Here is a 22,174-nt window from a genome sequence, read left to right as displayed (position 1 = left end):
TCTTTCTTGTCAATCTGGGGTCTTGAAACTTAATGACTGACAAAGCCCCCACCCCAATGACTTTGGGGTTCTTGACTCATAAATTTGTAGGATGAAATTTCTCAGACCAGGGAGGGTGTGGTTTTTTTTTTATTGTAGATCTACAGTTGAAAGCTTAAAAGGGAAAGAGAGAGCCATGATATTTGAGTAAGGCATGGTGGACAGTCACATGATAAATAAATAAGCACATGGCAGGGAATGGAGCTTTAGAGAACCTGTGGAAAAGCTCAAAGTACCAGGGAAAATATTGCTCTAACCAGCATCCAGATAGAAGACAAAGAAAGAGGAAGTTAAGCTGTTCTGAGTCTTAATTCAGAGAGGTGGGTAGATGCAACAGAACCTCATGGTGACTTAAAGAAACTACATAGAGGGAAGGGTTGTGGAGAGTTGGCTCAGCAGATAAAGAGCATTTATAGACCTTCCAGAGGACCTGGGTTTGTTTCACAGTACCCACACAGTGCCTCACCACTACCTGTAATTCCAGTTCTAAGCTTTCTTCTGGCTTCTGTGGGCACTTGTGGTACATAAACATACAAGCAGGCAAAATATCCATATGCATAATACATAAAGAAATAATAAATAAATAAATAAATAAATAAATCCAAAATCAATAATAATTTAAAAAGCTTTTGGAAAGCATATTCTGTGTAGGGATGGTTCTGATGCTAAGGTCCTGTTCCCCATTTGGTTCTTGACCTATCAGTAACAATACCACAGGCTAATTACTGGGCAGAAGAAATAGGCAAGACTTCTAGGTCCCAACAGGCAAGCTAGCAGATGGAAGGAGAGGAGAGAGACTTTTTTTTTTTTTTTTTTTTTTTTTTTTAACCATGCTTCAGAGAAAGAAAAGCCAACCAACCATGTGAGATCTCCAGTGGAGCAGCAACAGGCCACTTCTACAGGCAGAAGATTGGGGGTATTGATCTGGGACTTAAGGTGGCTGAACAACTGAAATTGAGTGCAGATTTAGGGTGCTGAGCTGGGAGCACTGGGAAGGGCATGCTAGCTGACATAGATTGGAGGTTCCTAGCAGCTGAGCCAATAAGGCAAGTTGAAATTAAACAACTTTGTGTGTCTGTGTCTTTCATCCACAGATGCAGTATTCTCTGGGGTCTCGTAATGCAGTCTATTTTAAGGGCTTAGGTGGAGTAGCAAAAGCTTCACACACATACCAACATTGTTTAAAAATTCTTAGTCACTAACTCCAGCATTGTAGATTTAACAGGGTTTCTTAAGGTGAGTTTTGCTGGGTGTTTAAACATCAATTTGATGATGTTTTGATATGTATCTGCTGCTTTTCTTTGTCTGCTCTTCTATCCATAAAATACCAAAAACTTTGGTCAGGGATGCTGGAAAGACACTTGGTTTCTTATTCCTTTCCAAAGGACCTAAATGGACACCCCTGCCTGGAAGCTATTCATGAGAGCAGACGTTAAAACTCCAGTCCATACGTTAATCCCTATTAGTGAACAGGTTTGGCACTAGATCCCTAGATTGTCATAGTAAAATGTGCTGTATTTGTTTCCCATTTTAGCCCATCTCCTACGTGATTCTAGGGTTGCCTTCTAAGAAAGAGGAATGCCACAGTAGTAGTAAATACCATTTGAGGGCGAATATTTTTCTTCTGGTTAAGAGAATGAAGGGATGAAGTGTCTGGCCTGGGCCTTATTTATAATAGCCAGAGCCATTATAAATAATCTGGAAAGAACCCAGATGTCCTTCAACAAAAGGAATGGATACAGAAAATGTGGTACATTTAGACAATGGAGAATTACTCAGCTATTAAAAACAATGAATTGATGAAATTCTTAGGCAAATGGAACATGCTTAGCCTTTTAATAAGATAACATACGTATCGTTCTCCAGATTCTCACCCCCCAAGCAGTCCTTAGGAGCCACCATGAGCTTCTGCTAAGTGGCCAGCTTTTATAAGGCCCCATGCAGAAGTAGGGACTCATTTACTAAAAATAAGTTCATCATTTTCTTTCTTCTTTTCTGTGTCTCTCTTTCAGGTGCTGCCTGAGCTTAAGTACAGTTTTTGTAGAACTCTGAGCTTCCATTCCTCTTTCTCTGAAGCCACCTTGCTTTTCCATGCAGCTGCTTATCTGCCATGTGGGTGACCTCCATGACTAAGTCAAACATCATAGCTCTTCCCTTTTTTTTCCCCATCTTGAACTGCCATCTATAAATCTATACTAATATTCTCTCTAAAACTCACTCTGTAAACCGTGCAATTGTTTGAATTTGAGTGACAAGAACATACAAGCCACTGGCTCAGTGCAGCCTTTATGGACATTGAGGTTCTGGGGTGCTAGTTCACCAAGAAAGCTCTGTGATTTTCAAAGGTACCCATATGGTTTGATCCAGATGTCATTGTTCTCAGAAAGGACATGTGTATGTCTTTCCCATGTTTTGTAACATAGAGAGTGAAGCTTGATTAAAAAGTGGTAGACTAATCTGCAGAGCAAATTCCAAGACAGCATAGCATTCAAGAATGGTTGCTACTGCCTGTGTCTTGACATGTTTACAGAGAGGATGAGAAGCAAAAGGCCAAGCAGAGAGATGTGAAAACTATGAAGATTGTGCAGAAAATGAGTGTTTAACCATTAGAGTTTAGCTTCTGCAGTAGTGGGCAGTTCAGTCAGAATGTTAGTGGTGCAGAAGTCAGACTAATAGCCCCTAATAGCCCCTCCCAATAAACTAGGTTTAATTACCTATCCTCAATAAGCCATTACATAGGCAATGCTAAAAAATCAGAAAATGAAAATTTAATCAATGTTACCTCCACACTGACAAGAACAAGAAAGGGGTTCAGTGTCATGTCCTCACCCCCCCCACACACACACCACCCTTGCCTCCAGTCCACCTGCTAACATAAGACATAGATTGAGGAAACCAGAAGTATGCATAGTAAGTTAGCAGTCCTGGTCAAGGTGTAGTCCCACTCATCATCATAAGCTCAGATCCAATTTCTCTTGCAAGTTTGTCTAAAAAGGTATAAATCCTTCTCAGACACAAGCCCCTCTTCTGGATGTCACTGGAGTCTCAGACTTTTCTTTCTTCTGTCATGAGATTCCTGGAGAAATTCCAATTTCTTAGGTTCCATTACTTTAATATTCTGATGGCCAAAGGGATTTACATGTCTCTTTACAATATCTTCGTGCTTATTATGTTGTTTACACAAATGGTATAAGTTTGATCCCAGAACCTACATGTAAAGGGCCAGGTATGGTGATGGAAAGGTAGAGACAGATAAAACCCTCTCACTGGACAGTGAGAATAGCCTACAGTTCCAGACCAGTAAGATAAATGGTCTCAAAAAAATTCTTTGAGGGCATTTGAGAAATTAGTGAAAATCTACCCATTGCAGGCTCCTGGGCATAAAACTGAAAGTTTAATTTAAGAGATTGAAAAAATGCCTACTTAGGAAGTGTTTTACCAGGTTCAGCACTCGTGCACTCAGATGCAATTGTAGCCATGATCCAAGAGGAGAGCCCATTAGTAATCAAGCAAGTAGCAGAGCTTGGAACTGTCCATGTGACACTGGTTTTACAGGAATGCATAATACAGAAGCTATGGAGTCAGGAAGACTTCCATCAAGTTTCCAGAAAAAAGCCATGTATGGTATGGGCAATATACAGCAGGCTCCTTAAGGGGCCCCAGACAGGGCTATGTGTAGAGGGTACAGCTTAAGTTGCAGTGGAAATACATTGAGTGTCTGCCAAAGGAAGCTGCATGAACTGACTAGAGCCCATTCAAGAGTATGGTCATGTGGGACGCCAATCCCAGTGCTGTCCTGACTTGTATTTATGTCAACTTGACATAAGCTTTGTCCTATGAGATGAGGGAACCTCAACTGAGAAAATGCATCCACATAGGCAAGCCTGTAGGGCATTTTAAAAATTAGTGATTGTTGTGGGAAGGCCTAGTCTATTCCTTTATGGGTTGGGTCACTCTGGGGCTGACAGTCCTGGATTCTACAAGAAAGGAGGCTGAGCAAACCATGAGGGGAAATCTAGTAAGCAGCATTCCTCCTTGGCTTCTGCATCAGTTCCTGTCTCTAGGTTCATGACAACTCCCCTCAACGATGAATTGTGATATGGAAGTGAAGTAAACCCCTTTTGTCCCCAGGTAGTTTTTGGTCATGGTGTTTTATCACAGCAATTGTAACCCTAAGACATATGCAGTAGAGGGAGGGACACCTGAGCCTCTTGGTGCTCACATTATGCTGCCATATGTGATGTATGGAGGGATTCAAAATTTATCGTTTGTACTTTGGCTCTCTCTCTCCTTCCTATGTCTCAATTCCTGGCTCTTGAAATGGGAATGCTTAGTCGGTGCTAGCTACTATACATTAGAAGTAGGTAACTTTCTCCTTTATTTTACATGGGTTGGTAACTAAGAGTCTTTTAAATCATAGTAGAAATTTGGACTTCAGAAATTTAATGAATATTGTAATCGTTAGGAGCATGGAGATTCTTGAAATTAGACTCTGTATTATGAGATGGCCGTGAGCTTTTGGGGATGAGTGGTATCGTGCTACAGTTTGAATCTTAACTGTCTTGTACAGGATAGTGCTCCGAATACTTGGTTCCCAGTTGGTAGTGCTATTTGGGGAGCTAGGGCCAGGGAAGTAGGTCAGTAGGAGGAATCTTTGAAGGTTATACCCAGTCCCTGGCTCCTGCCCTGCCCTCTGCTTATTTGTCTGCCTTTGTCATGCTGTAAATAGTCTCCACCACATTCTCCAACTAGCGTGGACCAAACTATTCCACAATACTTTTGCTACCATGATGTTGCGAAACCATGAGCCAAAATACATCTATCTCTTCGTTTATGGCCAATGATGTCACTGATAATTTAGCCAGAAAATCATATTTTGGGATATCATAATCTGGTCGATTGTGCTTGTGTTTTAAAATGATGTGATTTTGTGTTTCTAGTTCATTAACACTTACTTTTTTAAGGCTTAGCAACATTATTTCTATTTACTAGAGGAGGAACTTAAAGACCAGAGAAGATACGACAATGTATCAATTATCCAGAGAAGTGTTGGGACCCTATTTTGTAACAAGCAAAGGGTATTTACTGAGTTGCTTGTACCAAAGGACTTAACCGCCAATGCCTGTATTTCGGCAGCATAATAGGCAGACAGAAGAGAGGGAATATTTTATTGTAGGAAAAAAGGAAGTTGTTTCAGAATTCCCTCATTTAACCAGCTGGTGGCACTGTGGGGTTTTTTATTTGAGCGCGCGCGCGTGCGTGCGTGCGTGCGTGCGTGCGTGCGTGCGTGCGTGCGTGTGTGTGTGTGTGTGTGTGTGTGTGTGTGTGTGTGTGTGTGTGTGTGTATGTATACATATGTGTGTGTGTCTGTGTGTGTGTGTGTGTGTCTGTCACCACATGAGTTCAAATGCCTGCAAAGGCCACTTGAGGGCCTTGGAATTATGGAGGTTACGGAAGCTGAGAACTGAACTCAGTTCCTCTGAAAGAGCAGGAAGTGCTCTCAGCTTTGGGTTGGAGAGCCTAGATGATGGCAGGAGGTTATTAAAAGTGGGCCTTGAAGGTAATACCAGTCCTTAATTTCTGACGTTCTCCCCTCTAGTCTGTCGTGTTGTAGCGATTAGAGGAAGCAGCAGTAACAGGCATTCCAGCTCTAAATAGAAGGCAGCAACAAAAAGCAGGGAAGTCAATATTACAGGGGTTATGTTTTGTCTTTCTGGATTTTGGTAGAGAAGCTTGTCTAGCCTTTAGAAGTCTGACTTAAATGTTAACAGGCTGGCTTCTGGGCTGGGTAGGTTGCTTTGTAGGTTGATGTGTGTATCTGGTTTCTACTAGTTAGGTCAGGGTTCCATTTCCTCTCTGATCTGGCTGTTGTCAATATGTGTGTTCATTCTTTCACTCCTGAGTACTGTTTTGGTTTGTTTTTCTTTTCCTTTTTTGAAAAGACTAGAGTTATGCTGCTCACATTCTCGTTTTGCCAAATGTTCCAGAACTCTCTGGAGTAGCCGGTCTCACGGCACACAGACTGCAGAGGTTTAGCTAGCTCCATGCTCGCTCTGTATTAGGAAAACTCTGGGTGGGTAGAAAAAATCCTACAGAATCCCAAGCCTATGTCTAGATGTTAGAATGTGAGGAATGAGCAATCTTTCATCTGTTTCTGATAAATGCCAACCTCAGCTGTACAGAGCTTCTTAACTGACTCTTCATTCCTCACAGTCTGAATTTGCAATGCAAATTTGAGATCACAGGAGACTCCCTTGTTATTTGGGGGTAATCAATTGTCTCTGGAAAACAAAACAAAACAAACAACACAACCCCCAAGATTGCAGCTTTTTTTCAGAGCATCTTTTTTTCATCTTCTGTCTGCTGAAGAGGGTATACAGTGCAACAAGTAACTAGATCAATTAGAAACCTGAAAACTCAGACTATAACAATTGTTCCCTTTCACAAGTGTTAGAAAAGAAAACAAAAGAGATTAAAATAATAATAATAACAACAACAACAACAACACACTTGCCAGGCTGCTTCGGGTTATGTGCTGATGCTAAAAGAAGATACATCAGAGGAAGTGAACTGTCTGTGGGGGAGCTGCTTGGCTGCAATGGCAGCTACCAATGTTTCTTTCCAGATTCCCTACCTGATGATGCTGGTAGTTCCCAGTGTGTGGCTTAATGACGGCCCTAGCAACCTGACATAGCACTTCAAATTCAGACTGTTAGAGCGGAGAGTGGTCCTCTCTAAGCTGCACTGCTCAGTGCCTGGATTACTTCGGGGCATAAAAATTTACACTCTGTTGGAGTTTGAAGGCAGTGACTTGTTCAGTGAGAAAACATTGCAAATAGACAGGACATGAAACTGGACTTTAGAATGGAAAGGAGGATTTTTTTTTTTTCCCTTTAAAAGCCTCTCTGTATTGTTTCCAATCCCAACTGAAGGAAAGTCACATTTCCCTCTGAAGGCTTGGTTATCTGTTGAAATCTTACTGACAATAGACATCTTAGAGAAAGGGGCATACTCATTTATTACTGTATTCATCACTATATTCTCGGACACGGGAACAACACAGAGTACAAAATTCAAAGAAGGGCCAGATCACTGAAGCAAATGCCCTTGTGACTGTCTATGTGGATCCTTTGTCTTATAGTGGATGTAAATCAGATATAAGCCAGTACAAGGTGAAAGTTTATTACAAAAAAGGACAGCTGGCCACTGTACAGGAGAACGGCTTAGAATAGACATTTCTATTTCACCTTAAGATTTTGAATGTTCATGTATTTTCTGAGGAAAGTTTTGAAGTTTTGAATATTCATTTGGGGGGGGGAATGGAAGGGAAGGGAAGACATTTTCAGTGTACCCATTCCACATTGCACACAATTCAAAATGTTCTACACTTGAGGTATGGGATGCTCCCCACCTTACCGAGTTCACTGTGCTAATGTGGCAGGAGGTGGGGTGGGAAACATCAAGATTAACCTATGAAAGAAGCTGGTAGACAGAAAGACCAGAGTTCTCCACCAAGCAAGGGCTACATCTACCAGAGTATGTGTATGATAGGACCCATGAGGTCTTGCAGAGAAGGTGGGTGCTATAAAAATGACCAATAAACCATCACAGCTACTGATCTGACGCTGTTAGGCATCTGTATTTTTCAATTTTACTCCTAGTGCTGAATCAAGCATACTTCCTCCCCAGATAAATAAGATGTGATAAATAATTTTTAAATATTAATGCATGAAAAGAGCAAATTAATAGTAAAATATTGGAGTCCTTTCCCAGCCTGGGCTACATAGAACAGAGCTGGTGAGAAAAAAGTCCATGATATAAAAGTATGGAAGAAGATAAGTACTATCTAAATGATGTATATGGGTTTGAGGTGTGCCTGCAGAGAGCATTTGAATGCCATTTTCAAGCTCCCAAGTTTGTTCTTATTCTTGGGAGTGCTCTTTCTTTTTTTGCCTCTATGTCTAGTACTTTCTGTGCCCTTGGTGCAATTTTTATCCTGGGTCATAAAAACCTGGAAATTTCAACATGTGTTTCATGTATTCTGATTGACACCTAGAACAGTTTGAATCATAACATCTGATTTAAGAGTTATTGATATAGCATTAAATTACAATGGAATTTAAAAAAAAAACCCTTATTGCCAACAGTTATGAGTACCAAGTGAAGTCAAGAGTGCTTAGTGAATAGTAGCCAGTGGAACTGACTTAGCTTGTGTTTTAGTTTTCTCTCTTATTGCTGTGACAAAATCCTGAGAAGGGCAACTTAAAGGAGAAAGGAATTGTTTTAGCTCAAAGTTTAGGCATAGTCCATTATAGCTGGATGGGGAAGCCAAAGCAGCAAGAACTTGAATTCACTGGTCATATTGCATCCACAGCCAAGATACAGAGATGAGTGAATGAATGCATGCTTATATTCAGGTCGCATTTCTCATTCTTATGTAGCTCAGGATCCCCTGTAGAGGGAATCACACCCACAGTGGGTGGATCTTTTCATTTCAAGCAGTGAATTCAAGAGAATGTCCTACAGACATGCCACAGGTCAACCTTACTTAAATAATACTTTCTTGAGAAGTCCCTTCCCTGGTGATTCTAGATTACATCCACTTTATGATTAAAAATACAACCATTCAGTTTGTGAACTTAATAAATTATGACATCGAAGAAAGAGACAAAGATGTCCACATATGTCACTAACATATCCTGGTTAGGACACTGCCTATTCTTTCTGTTTCTCTGTCCTACTTGCTTTATAAGACAGAGAAAAACATCATAGGAAGGACTGTAGGTGTGCTTTTAGAAGGTATAGTAAGTGAATTTTAGTGGCAGTGAATGGTCTCAAAGAATAGATAGTAGCTGGGGACAAAATTCTGGGCTCTGGGCAGTGTGGTAATAAGTTACACGAAGGTGAAGAATGGAGCTCCACTAAGAACAGAAATTGTCTTTTTGATTTTTAATTTTTTTTGAGATAGGATTTTGCTGTTCAGGTTTGCCTTGAACCTAAGATTCTCTAGCCCCAGTCTTCAGTGGACTGGAATTAAGAGACATGGGTGATCAGGCATTGCTTGGAGTATGTCTTATTTTTCAGATAAGATAAGTGGTTTGAAAGACAATGGCACCTATAGTTTGACTGTGTGGTCCCCAATTGGTAGAACTGTTTAGAAAGGATTAACAGGTGTTGCCTTTTTAGAAGAGGTATGTAATTGGAGGTGAAATTTCAAAGCCTAAGCCACCATTCTCATTAGTTTATTCTCTCTCTCTCTCTCTCTCTCTCTCTCTCTCTCTCTCTCTCTCTCTCTCTCTCCCTCCCTCCCTCCCTCCCTCCCTCCTCCCCTCCCTCCCTCCTTCCCTCCTCCACTCTAGCTTGTGGTTGTCTTAGCATATAAGTTCTCTAACTCTCATGTCATGCCTGGTTGCCTGCTGTCATGCTCCCTTCATTACGGTCATAGACAAACCTTTTGCATCCCTGAAGGCCAATTTAATGCATTTTTTTCATAAGGTGCCTTAGTCATGGTGTTTTGTCACAGCAATAGAAAAGTAGCTAAGACAAAGTCTGTTGATGGCATCCTCACAAGCAAAGATTGTGTCATTTAGTAGGTAGAAAACTTTTGGATTTATTTTCTTCCAGTTATCTGTAACACCTGAATTTATTTTTGAATATCCTTCTTCAATCAGATAAGGGCACTGAAATGAATATTGCCCAATTCCTTGTGCTTGGAGGACCTGAGGAGGTTAGAGAAACATGATTCTAAGGCAATTTCTAAAGTCTCCAGTTCCCTTGGTTCTTAGTATGTCTAAGTGTAATAGATTATCATTGTGTTTTGAATCCCAGCAGAGCTCTCTGGTATTAATTTGATCATACTGTTCCTGGAGAAATGTGTGTACTGGCTTAGTTTTTTATCAACTTGACACAAGCTAGAGTTATCAGAGAGAAATCTCAGTGGAGAAAATGGCTCTATAAGATCAGACTGCAGGACATTTTCTTAATTACTTAGTAACTTATGGGGGAGGGTATAGCCTATTGTAGGTAGTGCCATCCCAGGGCTGGTGGTTCTGTGTTCTATAAGAAAGCAAGCTGAGTAAGCCACGAGGAGCAAGCCAGTAAGCAGCACCCCTTCATGGCCCCTTCATGGCCTCTGTATCAGCTCCTGTCTCCAGGTTCCTGCCCTGCTTGAGTTCCTGTCCTCATTGCTTTTGATGATGAGCTGTTCTACAGAACTGTGAATGAAATAAATGTTTTCCTCTCCAGGTTGCTACTGGTCATGGTGTCTCATCTCAGACAGTAATCTGAACTGAGACACTGGGATTCTCTTTTGGGTTCTTAGTCCTTTTAATAAGATAGTTTACACATGGACTCAGAAAGAAGCTCAAGGGTAGTTCCATTAGAATTTGAAAGAAAGACATTAGGGCAAGCAAACTAAAACCCCTGGCAGCTGCTGAAGGATGGGGGTGAAAAGGAGGAAGAGAGCTAGCCAGCCATGCCTTACTCTTGGAGTTAAGGTCCAAGAAAGTGGGCAGCAATGGAGGTTGGCAAGCATCTGTGTGGTAGAGGGTAGAGTTAGTGAGAAAGTCCAAAGGGTCAAGTGTGCTGCTGCCCCCCACCCCACCCCTTTGCTTCATCTGCTTGACACCAGTAGAGTTGTCTTGGAAGAGGGACGTCAGCAGAGATGCTGCCACGATTGGGCTGGTCTTCCTTCTATTTGGAAACAAACAGAATTCTCTAGCACTCAGCTCCTCCATACGGGCATTCCTCTGCCAGGCGTGCCTGTCTATGTTCAGGTGACTTGACTGCTCATCCTTCAAGTGCCTAAGCATCATTTCCCTGTACACAACAGTTGAAATCCTCAGTCTAGGGATACTCTTTCCTCCCACTCTTCTGCTACTCTGTGTTTTCCTTTGTGATGCTTATCACAGTTCGAACCATACACTGATTTGTGTACTATTTGTTCAACATATACTTCACTCTTGGTATTGTAAGCTTCCTGAGGTCAAAGGCTGTGTCTGTCCCCCTCTCAATTCCACAGGCTTAGAGCTTGGGGCAGTAAATACACAATATATGTTTGCCTCTGTGCTACCACGCTCTACTCAGGTACACTCAAATTGCCTCCCCCTCCCCACGCAAACTTAAACAGTATTTTCCTCTGCAACCAGGCATGTGCACCTTTTCTAGCCCCTGAGTTTTACAAGCCCTTTAGTTGGCTCTTTTTTCTTCTCCAGATCCTCATTCCTCCAGTCTATGCTGTTTTTTCTTCACTACGGGGTAGTGGTGGGGGTGGGATTTGGGCACCAAAGTTGCCATCCCTTTGGACAGTTAAAAACAAACATCAAGAACCACTTCACAAAACCTGAGGGAACAACTGCTCTGCTCAGGGTGCAGTCAGGGGGGCTGTGGGTGGGCGTGACAATTTCTATGCATCACACTGTGCTCCGGAGAGGCTGAACAGATTGTCCTATCACTGGGAGTACAGGGCTCAGGCAACCAGCAGTCAGCTAACCGGTGTGCCATCTGCTGTTTCTCAGGACAGCTCCAGGGGCTCGATTATGTAGGACTGTGTGAGCAGCTCCTTCCGAAGTCTTCAGAAGTCTTCAGAGGGGGCCGTTTTGTGCCTTTTCACTGGTATATCACTCCAACTTATTAGAGGATGAAACAATAAATCGCAAAGTCCCACGGCTTCTAAAATGAAGTTGTCTGAGTGTGGGCTTTTATGAAGTGCTAATTATAAATTATTCCAGAACATCTGAAAACAAGCAACATCAAAACAGTGTATTAAAAAGAAAAAAATCTCTAAGTTCCTAGGTAGTCAATTAATAAATATGTAGGTAACTTAAAATCTTCCCCTTGATTTTAGTTTTGTGTGTTTGGGTGTGTGTGTGCACTCATGCGTGTGTGCACGAGTGTTTATTTCTTCTTTCTGACAGAATTTGAAGTTTGGGATTTAGATCATATTTTAGTTTTAATCGAAGTACCTTCTTCAAAAGACTCATATGTTGAAGACTTTGTCCCCAGATCTGACCACTGAGAGGGGTCCGACCTCATGACAGCTCCGACCTCACCACTGCTGGATTCAGGATTTGATGGCGATGGAAACTTCCAGAGACAAGGCCCACTTGGAGGAAGTAGTTTACTGACAGCACTTCTTCGAGGGGTATATCTGGTACAGTATCCTCTGTTCTCTCTGTTTGGATTTGGACTTCTTAGTTTGTCATGAAGTAAGCAACTTTCTTGTATTTCTTGTGCTAGTCTCCAAACCAGAAGCCTAAGTAAAGCTCCCTTTCCTTGTTTTATATTTTTAGGGAGGGGGCATATTTTAACGCCATGCAGACTAATAGAGATGTCATGAAAAGTTCACACGAGATGGTTTCTGTTTAATTGGAATGAGAATGCCAGAACTAAGGGAAGGAGGAAAAGAAAGACAATGGAGTCAGTGTTGTTATTTTTTGGAGGTTTCTGTTCATAGCTAGTAGATCACTGTTTGGGGTTTGTTGCATAACAGTACATTATGCTTGATACCATGTGTCAGAGCAAAGCTAGTCAGCTAGTGGCCAGGATTTATTATATTTATTTTCTTATTTTCTGTGAATGAATGCTTTGTCTGCATTTATGTATGTGTACCACTTGCGTGCCCACCGAGGTTGGAAGAGGGTGTAATACTAAGTAGAGTTACAGATGTTTGTAAGCTACCATGTGAGTGCTGAGAATTAAACTAGGTCCTTTGGAAAAGTAGCCAGTGCTCTTCTCCAATGTACCAAGTCTCTAGCCCCTAGGTCCCACCTCTTAAAAGACTTTACCAATTTCCAACATCACTCAGCTCAGGACAAAGCCTTTAGCACATGGGAGTTTGAGGGACGCCCAAACAAATAGCAGATTCTTTTGTGTGTGTGTGTGTGTGTGTGTGTGTGTGTATTTTTTTGTTGGGAGAATTTTCCAATTACACAAAGAATAGAAGATTTAAACAGCAGTTTGCAAAATGCTTGTGTATTAACTGCATGGATGGTTAGTTCAGTCTTGCGATGCGAAGAGCTCCAGGGTATGAATAAGACAATTTGGGATTCTGTCAAATCTTTCCACTACTGAGATAGACCACAGACAAGGCACTAGGTAGGAGGCCTTTAAAGTAATGCTGGAAAAGATTATGTGCACAGAACCAGGGAGCTGCTGTAAAGTGATGGTTCCCTGGGAAGCTGCAAGGACAAGGGGATGGGCGGCTTTGTGCCGTTTCTTCCCATTTCTCCTCTCCTAGCTTCCAACTGCTATCAGGGCTCAGAAATGCCAGGCATTCACCTTTTCAGCCTTTCTTCTTGTTATGAGAGACTGTGTAACCTGGCTCAACCAGTGAGACTCACGGGGAGTCAAATGAGCTCACACGGTAGGTAGCTCACATCTGTAATCTCAGCCCTTGTAGGGTGAGGCATGGTGATCATGAGATTGAGGGTAGCTTGTACTATGTAAGAGATACATACTACCACCAAGTAAGCAAATTAAGAAATTAATTGATTTTTTTTAAAAAAGAAAATAAAAGACTAGAAAGCCATCAGTGGAGAATGGGAGGTGTGGGCTGAGAGTATGGGAAAAATGAGGAGACAGTAGACCACCAGTGGCTGCTTACCTTCCTCCTTGGATGTGCAGACAACCATGGACCTGGCTTTGGAATTCTCAGATAGATCTAATATTAGCCTTTTCATAGCCATTTGTGATCTCAGAAAGTTCCTAAGAATTGCAGACAATGAGGGTGCCTGACCCTAAGCTGTTTTTAGTCAATTTGTACCCATCTAGGTCCAGGTTTAATTTCTTCATAGTCTAAAATATTCTTAGTTTTTATTGTTGCAATTACTTACAATCAGAAGTCTTTTCTAATCGACATGGAACTTGATGTAGTTGTCATTCGTGCAGGGCAAGCGATGTAGACTGCCTAGGAAAGCCTGGATTTTGTTCAGAATGAGATAATACTGAGTTCAGATTCGGGCTCTTTCAATTTGCTAGCCATGCAGTCAAGGATAAGATAATATTCATTGCATGGGTTTTCTTATCTGTTAGGTGGTGGAGTTAAAAATGTAAATGCAAAGGTTGTCAACTGAAAACCATGTCCAGATGTTAAAGAACAGTGAGGTGGTAGTAGAATTGTGATGTACACTGTAGGGACAACCAGAGAAAGGCACTCTCAGTGTCCAATAAGCTGGGCTTGTTACCCCAGACATGACCTGCATTATGCATTTTTGAAGGTCAATTATGGAATTTAGCCATAGCAGATCTGTTCTTACCAAAAGTCTACCCCAGGTCATAACATCATCTGCAACATGTCAGAGGGAGGGGGTGGTTTCCTGTTGCTTTAATACAAATTACTGGCTGCATCTTTTGACTGCCCTGGGCTCTGAAGTCCTGGTCTCTGTGGAACCTCTGCAGCATCCGAGCTTTGGCTGGCTGGATACCATGGCAACAGCTGCACTTCCAACACTAGAGATGTGCTTGTTTTGCTAAAAGCCTGTCACTAGCCTTTCTTCCACTTCTTTTCATTATTAAATCAGGCTACTAGACAACTAGACTATCTCTAATTACCTAGCCAGATGAGCTCTGTGGTTTGAGAATATTCAGTAGAATTTTTCTATTCAGGATTTTGCTTCATCAAGATACAGTGTTTTCAATCTAACAAAACACCACATCTGAAAGGAAAGAAGAATATATATATCCTTCTTAAAAATGCAGATTCTTTTGGAGACTTTTGGCCAATTTCTTTCTTTCTTTTTCAGGAGATTGCATCTCTACCAGGAAATAAGCATCCCAAGTGAATGGATGTTGTTTGACAGCTTCTAGAAATGGCAGAGACTGTATATGACTTCTTTTTCCTAGGTAGGTTTAACCACTGGCCTCGTTAGTATCTCTTTACATTTCGCCTTTAACTTTTATTGGCTCCATTTGTTGTGTTCCTCACAACTGTGGTCTAGGATTCAAGAAAAGCCATGATGACAAGTAGTAAAAACCAAGACCATGGAACCTTGAGCAATCAGAGTCCACTGAGTTTCCCTTACCAAAAAAAGAAGAGAATAGTAGATATACATTTTTTTCTATTTTGTAAAGAATTTCAACTATGATAGCATCATTAGTTTAGAGACAAATGACAGAGTCCTATTTGATTGCTTCAACCCCATTCTCTCATTGTGGGTGAGAGACTAGTGAGTAAATCAGAACTGGCCCGTTCTGAGACAGGCTAATGCTAGCAGGAAAGGACCAAGTGGTTCAGTCAACATGTGGAAATGTGAAACTCACTGAAGAACACTACCAAGGGATAAAGAGTCAAGGCAGGCTAGACCTAGACTTATGATCTCCACCAGGAAGAGAAGTTTTAAATGTTTTCTTCTTCCTCCTGGAGTTCCAATGAAGTGAGGCTTAGTTTATAAATGAACTCATGATAGGAGAAAAATGAAACACAATTTATTACCTCCCTGGGTGTGAGGGAAAGATACAAAACATGGGTCTTAAAGACCCATGGCTTAAAACATGTCTTAAAGACAGATGGCTGGCTGATGTTTGTAGATCATTCTGAGTTCAAGAAAAAAAAAATGTGGCTATGCTGTCCTTAAGGGGAAGGAGGCAGTGTGCTGTGTGAGGCTGAAACAGGAATATGAGGTGAGCAAATGTCACTTGATCATACAGAAAACATTTCTTAATAATCCTCCTATATTCTACCAGATTTTAAGAAGTTACAGTATGTATGTATGTATGTATGCATGTATGTATGTATGTATGTATGTATCTATCTATCTATCTATCTATCTATCTATCTATCTATCTATCATCTTTGTGAAGAGTTCGTGAGCATGCACACGGCAAAGTATTCATGTGGAGGGACTCAGGCATTTTTTTTTCCTCAGTAAGCATCAAGGGATGCTTGAGAATAGTGCAGATGGTAAAGAGGGCATGCAGCGGCAGCGGCGGCGGCGGCAACAGCGGGGAAACAGTTCAGCAGGGACAAGCAGAACAGTCTCAGCAATGGGCCTGTTGAAGAGAAGTGCTTATGGGCAAATGTGCTAGTGTGCTGTCCTGAGCAGAATTCAAGACACAGGAATGGATTACACCAGAAAAACATATCTAGCCACTGTGGGCTGATATGAGCCCAGATGCAGCGCCTGTTTAAGTTACAAGCCTCGCTGTTACGGTAAAAGGAATCAGGACACACAGCAGGGATGAACTCTAACCAGGCAGTGAAGGTTAAGGGCTACTACCTAGAGTAGGTGATACTCTAAGTTACCCTTGAAAGCATAGAAAAAGGCTGGTGGTGGTGGTGAAGCTACTTAGTGCAGGGGGTGTCCCTGTTAATTTCCCTTTCCGAAGAACTAGTTCTAGTGGTGAAACCTGGTCAGACTTGGAATAGAGAGCTGCCATGCCTTAGGAGGTTCTTAGATGAATATAGCACACATTATGACAGGCTAGGCTAAGCATTCACAGTACTGCAAGTGCTCTTACAGGCAAGACTACACTGTAAAGACTCAATGCAGTTTCTACAGCTGTTGGGAATTATTGTAATGTTCAAGAAAAATAAAAGGTTCCTTTGCTGCAGATGAGCTTGGGTTCAAATCTTGAAGCTCCTATCCACATACTGGCCACACACACACACCACACACACACACATACACACACACACACACACACACACACACACACACACACACGTATGTACATTGCCTGTCTGAGTGTCTTTTGTAAAGAACATTATCAAAGAGGGATAACGCTACCAACCTTAAGCTTCCGTGATGGCCAAGTGTAATTGAGTTATGTGAGGAGTCTACACACGTAGATGGAGACTACTAGCTCTTTCCTGCTCTTCTCATGGAGTGTATATGGGAATATACCAGGCTATAGATACTGAAATGAGAGCCGTGACTATTATTTTTATAGAAAATCTCCTTCTCATTTCTTTCCATTTGAATATTACTATGGAGACAACACAGCTGTTCCATGAAGCCTAGGAAAAAAAGACTAAAGCAATAAGCTGCTGTCATTCTCGTCTTATGAATTCTATGCCTACATGAATATAAATTTGACAAATCAAAGATGCTCCATTCTCAAATGTAATTTTTAGCAACTCCTTTCTAAGACCTTTTCATGAGAACTTAAAAGGAGATGGAGATATGACAGAGTAAACATTTTATGGAAACAAAGAAAGCATCTGAAAATCTTGCGGATAAAACCTATTGATTGACTTGGGGATATTTTTAACCAGGTGCAACAATTTAACAACCATTATAGTAGTGGCCTCATTTTGTATTTATGAGCTAGACATGGGATGCAGTCGTCTTGCTGCTCAGGGAATCAGGAACATTCGCAGTTCTAAGGAGGCCAAAGTTAAATTCTTATTTTAAAAAAAAAGTTACCCAATTATTCCTGGTAGAGAACATGGAATAATAAAGACTGTGCTTTGATCTTTGGAAGCATACTTAAGAGACCCCTGGAGGGGTTGTAAAAACCCAGGCAGCTGGGGTTCCAGTCATAGAGTTTCTGATTCACTGGGTGTGAGGTGAGGCATGGGGCATTACATTTCTTTTTTCTTATTATACTATACTATATTGTATTGTACTATAATCATGTGTGGGTTGTGTACGTGTGTGTGTGTGTGTGTGTGTGTGTGTGTGTATGTGATGTATAATACTTCTGTGTGTGTGCAGCTGTGCACACCCATGTGTGGAAGCCAGTGGAGGATGCTGGCACTCCTGTTCTGACATTCTCTCCTCCCCCTCACCCCCCACCCCCCAGTTTCCTTGAGACTGGGTCTCTAACTGAACCTGGAGGTAGGCCAGCAGGCAGCAAGCCTCAGTGATCCTGGTGTCATCCCATAATACAGGTTCCCCTAGGCCATGCTTGACTTTTCACACGGGTGCTGGGAGTTTGCACCCAGGGCTTCAGGCTTTTGCAAGAGGAACTCTTACCCACTGAACTGTCTCCTAGTCTGGAGGCTGCATCTGTAAATCTCTATAGGATATTTGTGTTACTTTGCTCTGGCTGGCATCACAAAGCACCACAGATTGGGACTGAAACAATTCACAATTCTCAAGAATGAGAGGGCCAGTATCAAGACACTTAATTTTTTTCTTCTTTTTAGAAACTTTCTTACTGTTTCCTCATACGGTGGTAACAGTGGAGGTGAACCAGAGTGAGAATGGGGCAAAAGTGAAAGGCAGGGTTAGAGAAGATGCATGCTCTAGGTTCCTTTTCTTGTAATGACATTGGTTTCCAGTCACATAGTCTAATTACTTCTCAAAGGTCTCATTTGCATATACTATCACATATCTCACATAATATGAGGCAGGTATATCTCACATAATATGAGGCCTGATAATACAGTTTTGGGGACCATAAATATTCTGTGCATTTCACTTTTGTTTGCTCTCTAGAATTCATGCTTTACTTATGTGCAGAATATATTCATTCTATTCATATGCTCTACTGCATGTCAACTCATTGTAGCATCAAGCTTTAAATTTAACATCTAAAGCCTTAACGAGCTGTCATAGAAGTTAGTTAAGATTTGAGGTCTGATATATCTCAAGGAAAAAATGTCCTTTTTGATATGAACCTGTGACAGCAGACAAGCGATTTTCAAGTGCAGTGGTGAAGCATGCAAGGGGACAGACATCTAGAAGAGAGAAAGGAGTATTGGGTCTAACCAAGCCCCAAGTCAAGAGGCATTCCATGAGTTCTTAAGGCTTTTAATGATCTTCCATCCATACTGTGGTCCACTTGCTTCCTTGGTAGATTGGCTCTCATTTTGGCTTGACAGGGAAAACTACTCTTGTCTTTTGGGAAGATCCTATATCCCCAAACAGGAAGAAATCAGCCTTGCACTTTGGGCTATTTCTTGGAGTCATGGCCTGAGTCATGGTCACGGTGTTTTCTAAATCACCTCCATGGTCATTCATTCTTTTATTCATTAGTTTTTCCTTTGAAGGATAAAGAGTGCTCACATCTGGATAGGTCTGTCTGTTTTCCAGTGTTGCAGTAGAGACCCTGTAATTCCATTCTACTTTGTTTTCAGAGGTCTCAGTTGGTAAGATCCATTTTGTGTTTTCTCTTTTTTTCTTCTGTGTTTTTGTTTCAAATGACTATGCCATATGCACATAGCTTCTTTTTCAATTAGCTCTCTATCCATCTTTATAAAGACTTGAGCATATATATATATACACACACATATATATACATGTATATATATGTATATATATCCATATATATGTATATATCATAAGTATCTAAGCTCTTGCTCTTTTTTCCTTAAAAATTCTTTTTTATTTCTATATTCTCACATTTTATGTTATTAGGAGTCACATCACTCCTCAACACTGTAGAACTCTCCTCAGTTAAATGTCTAATCTTATTACTTGGGAGCTCTAGCATCCACAAAACACTTGAACAACATTCCCCATGTTCTTTGTCACCTTTCAACAAAGATTAGCTTTCCTGTAGTTTTCAATAGCCCAGTTCTCTTCCTACTGAGATCTTTAAAGCATGACCTTTAGCCACCAGTATCTCTCACAGCAGTCTATTTCTAGCAACTTAGGGTGTTTCTAGAATATCTCTGAAAACTCTTCAGGTCCACCTTTCAGTCATACAGCTTCATCTACCTTGTTAGGCATTTGTTAAAGAAGCATGCCATTTCTTGGTAGAAAAACCTGTATCCTTCTGTTTTATCTCACACAAGAAAGTGCCACAGAGTGGCACATCAAAGAACAGATACCCTTTTTCTAGTTTTGAGACTGCAGTCTGATCCTATTATTGGTGAGGGCTCTCCTCACCTCCAGAGGGCTAATTTTTCAGTGTCTTCACAGGTAACATTGCCTAGGTCTCATCCCAGACTCAGTGAGTCTGTTTATGCAGAACCCACACAAACATGCTTAAACCCTCTATATGGTGCTGATACTTGCATTACCCCAACACTTGTCTAGATTCAATGAACATTTTAAATCTTCTATGGAAATTTGATTAAAATTTCCATTTTGACTCTACATTAGGAAATGAGATCTTGCAATTTTATTAAGATATTTTTAACATATAAAATTGTATTTAAGATGTGCAGTTTCGTGTTTGAAACACGCATATATTGTAAAATGATTGTCTCATTCACGCTAATTAGTATAGCTATTAACTCTACATTGTTAATCATTTTTTTTTGGAGTATGTGTATGTGTGTGCTGAGTCATTGCTGCTATGTAATAACAACCAGCAAATCTCAACCCCTCCAGCCTGCAGTTCCTTTAGCTATTATTAGGACACTCAATGATGATAACCCAATTGCTGAGCTTCTTGTTGTAATTCAGAGGGCATTTCCCACACCCACGAATGACTAAGCATATGTTTTTACAATTTGCTGTTTGCTAATGTCTAAGGGAGACTATGAGATCTGAAGCAATGGCTTATCGGTCTACCCTTAGCAAGGGCTGGGTTTCTCTTCCTTTTCCTACACCCTCAGCTTGGCCACAGTGTACTTACTCACCTCCTCCTGTAATCTCTTGTCTCTGTCCTGCCAAGCAGCTCAGTGACTCCTGAGAATGGGTATGTTGCCCACAGATTTAACTGGTATCCCGGATTTTATCTCAGAACTTTGCTATTCTCTACACAAAACAGAGCTAATATCATTAAATACCAATTTTGTAAGAATGGTTATTCTAATGAGTATGCAAGTCAGTTAGAATATGGTGAAAGGAATCTTAAAATTGATTTTTCTCTCCCCACCTATTCAAATGCCTACTCAAAGGAGATAGGCTAACAACTAGCTTGTTTTGATACCATTAATGTGAGCCCTTTAAGAACTTCTTTGCTTTAAAGTTAAAAAGGCTAAATGACATCCCCTGATAACCCAGTCTTCAAAGTGACATGCATACAACCTATAAGGGTTGAGAAGAAAAGCAAATTCTATGACATGTAAGATTTGATGATCTTTTTTTCTATCAGTAGGCGAGTAACAAGTACAGAGCAGACATAAGATATGTGTGCTCTAGTTCAATTTAATTTTGAAAGACATACTATAAGATAGTGTAAGATCCCATAGATTGAGGGATTAGTCCCCAAGACTGGCCTGTGTAAAGGAAGAAAAAGAGAAAGCACATTCTCTTTGCTGTGACAATGCTGTGTCAGCTCCTCATGATCAACAGGAAAGTCTGCTTCCTCTGATGCAGTCTGTGATGAGGATAAGGACCATGCCAGTTTTGCCCACCACTGGTTCTGCAAAACTAACATAATACCTAGGATGCAATAGGTACTGTGTGCATATTCATTGAATGAATCAACAAATAAATAGTAAAATTTCCAACATTTCAATACTTAGATTTGACAATAAAACTAAAAGAATTATTTCTTGGCTTTGCAATGTTTTTTTTTTTCTTGCACCGAGTTTGAAGTCTCAACATCATGTGAGCATTTACAAACACATTATAATTTTTCTTCTACTAGTTGTGAAGCTAGACTCTTTTTTTTTTTTTTTTTTTGACTTTCACTCTGTAGCCCAGGCAGGCTTGGGACTCAATTTGTAGCTCAAGATTGTTGTGGTAAACCTCCAATCCAAATAAGACTGCTCAAAGAAGGCACAACTCAGTAATTTTGAATATAAACTGCATGCCTAGATTGGGCAGATTTACCATTACACTACTCTATTCCCCAGCTATGAGATCCCTTATAACTTGCCATTTTTCCAGGCCACGTGCTTCTCCTCCATTGTCCTTCCACCTCTGTTGTCTTCTTCCTCCTTTGCCTTTCTCTCTCCTCCCCCAAACCTTTTTTCTCCATTCCCCCTTCTACTGCCCAGTCACTGGCTCTAGCCTTTATTTTACAAATTAAGGTGAACAGAAGGCTCACAAGAAGTCACCTGTGTACTGATTCACTCCTCTGCTGCCCCTCCCAGGAAAGTGAAATTAGCATCAAAAAGCAAGACTGGGGCTATCCACAACACAGGATGGCTTCAAACTCTTGATCCTCCTCCCTCAGCATCTTGAGTGTTGTCATTACAGGCCTATGCCACTGTACTCAGTGGGAGAAAATATTTATATAAACTAAAATTATAAAACTAAGTAGATATATATGTATGTATGTATATATATATATAACTCTAAACATGGATGTACATATACATACATACATACATGTATTTATGACCTCTTTA

This window comes from Arvicanthis niloticus, chromosome 4 (genome assembly GCF_011762505.2).
Source record: "Arvicanthis niloticus isolate mArvNil1 chromosome 4, mArvNil1.pat.X, whole genome shotgun sequence".
Classification (NCBI taxonomy): domain Eukaryota; kingdom Metazoa; phylum Chordata; class Mammalia; order Rodentia; family Muridae; genus Arvicanthis; species Arvicanthis niloticus.
This window is presented reverse-complemented; position numbering follows the sequence as displayed.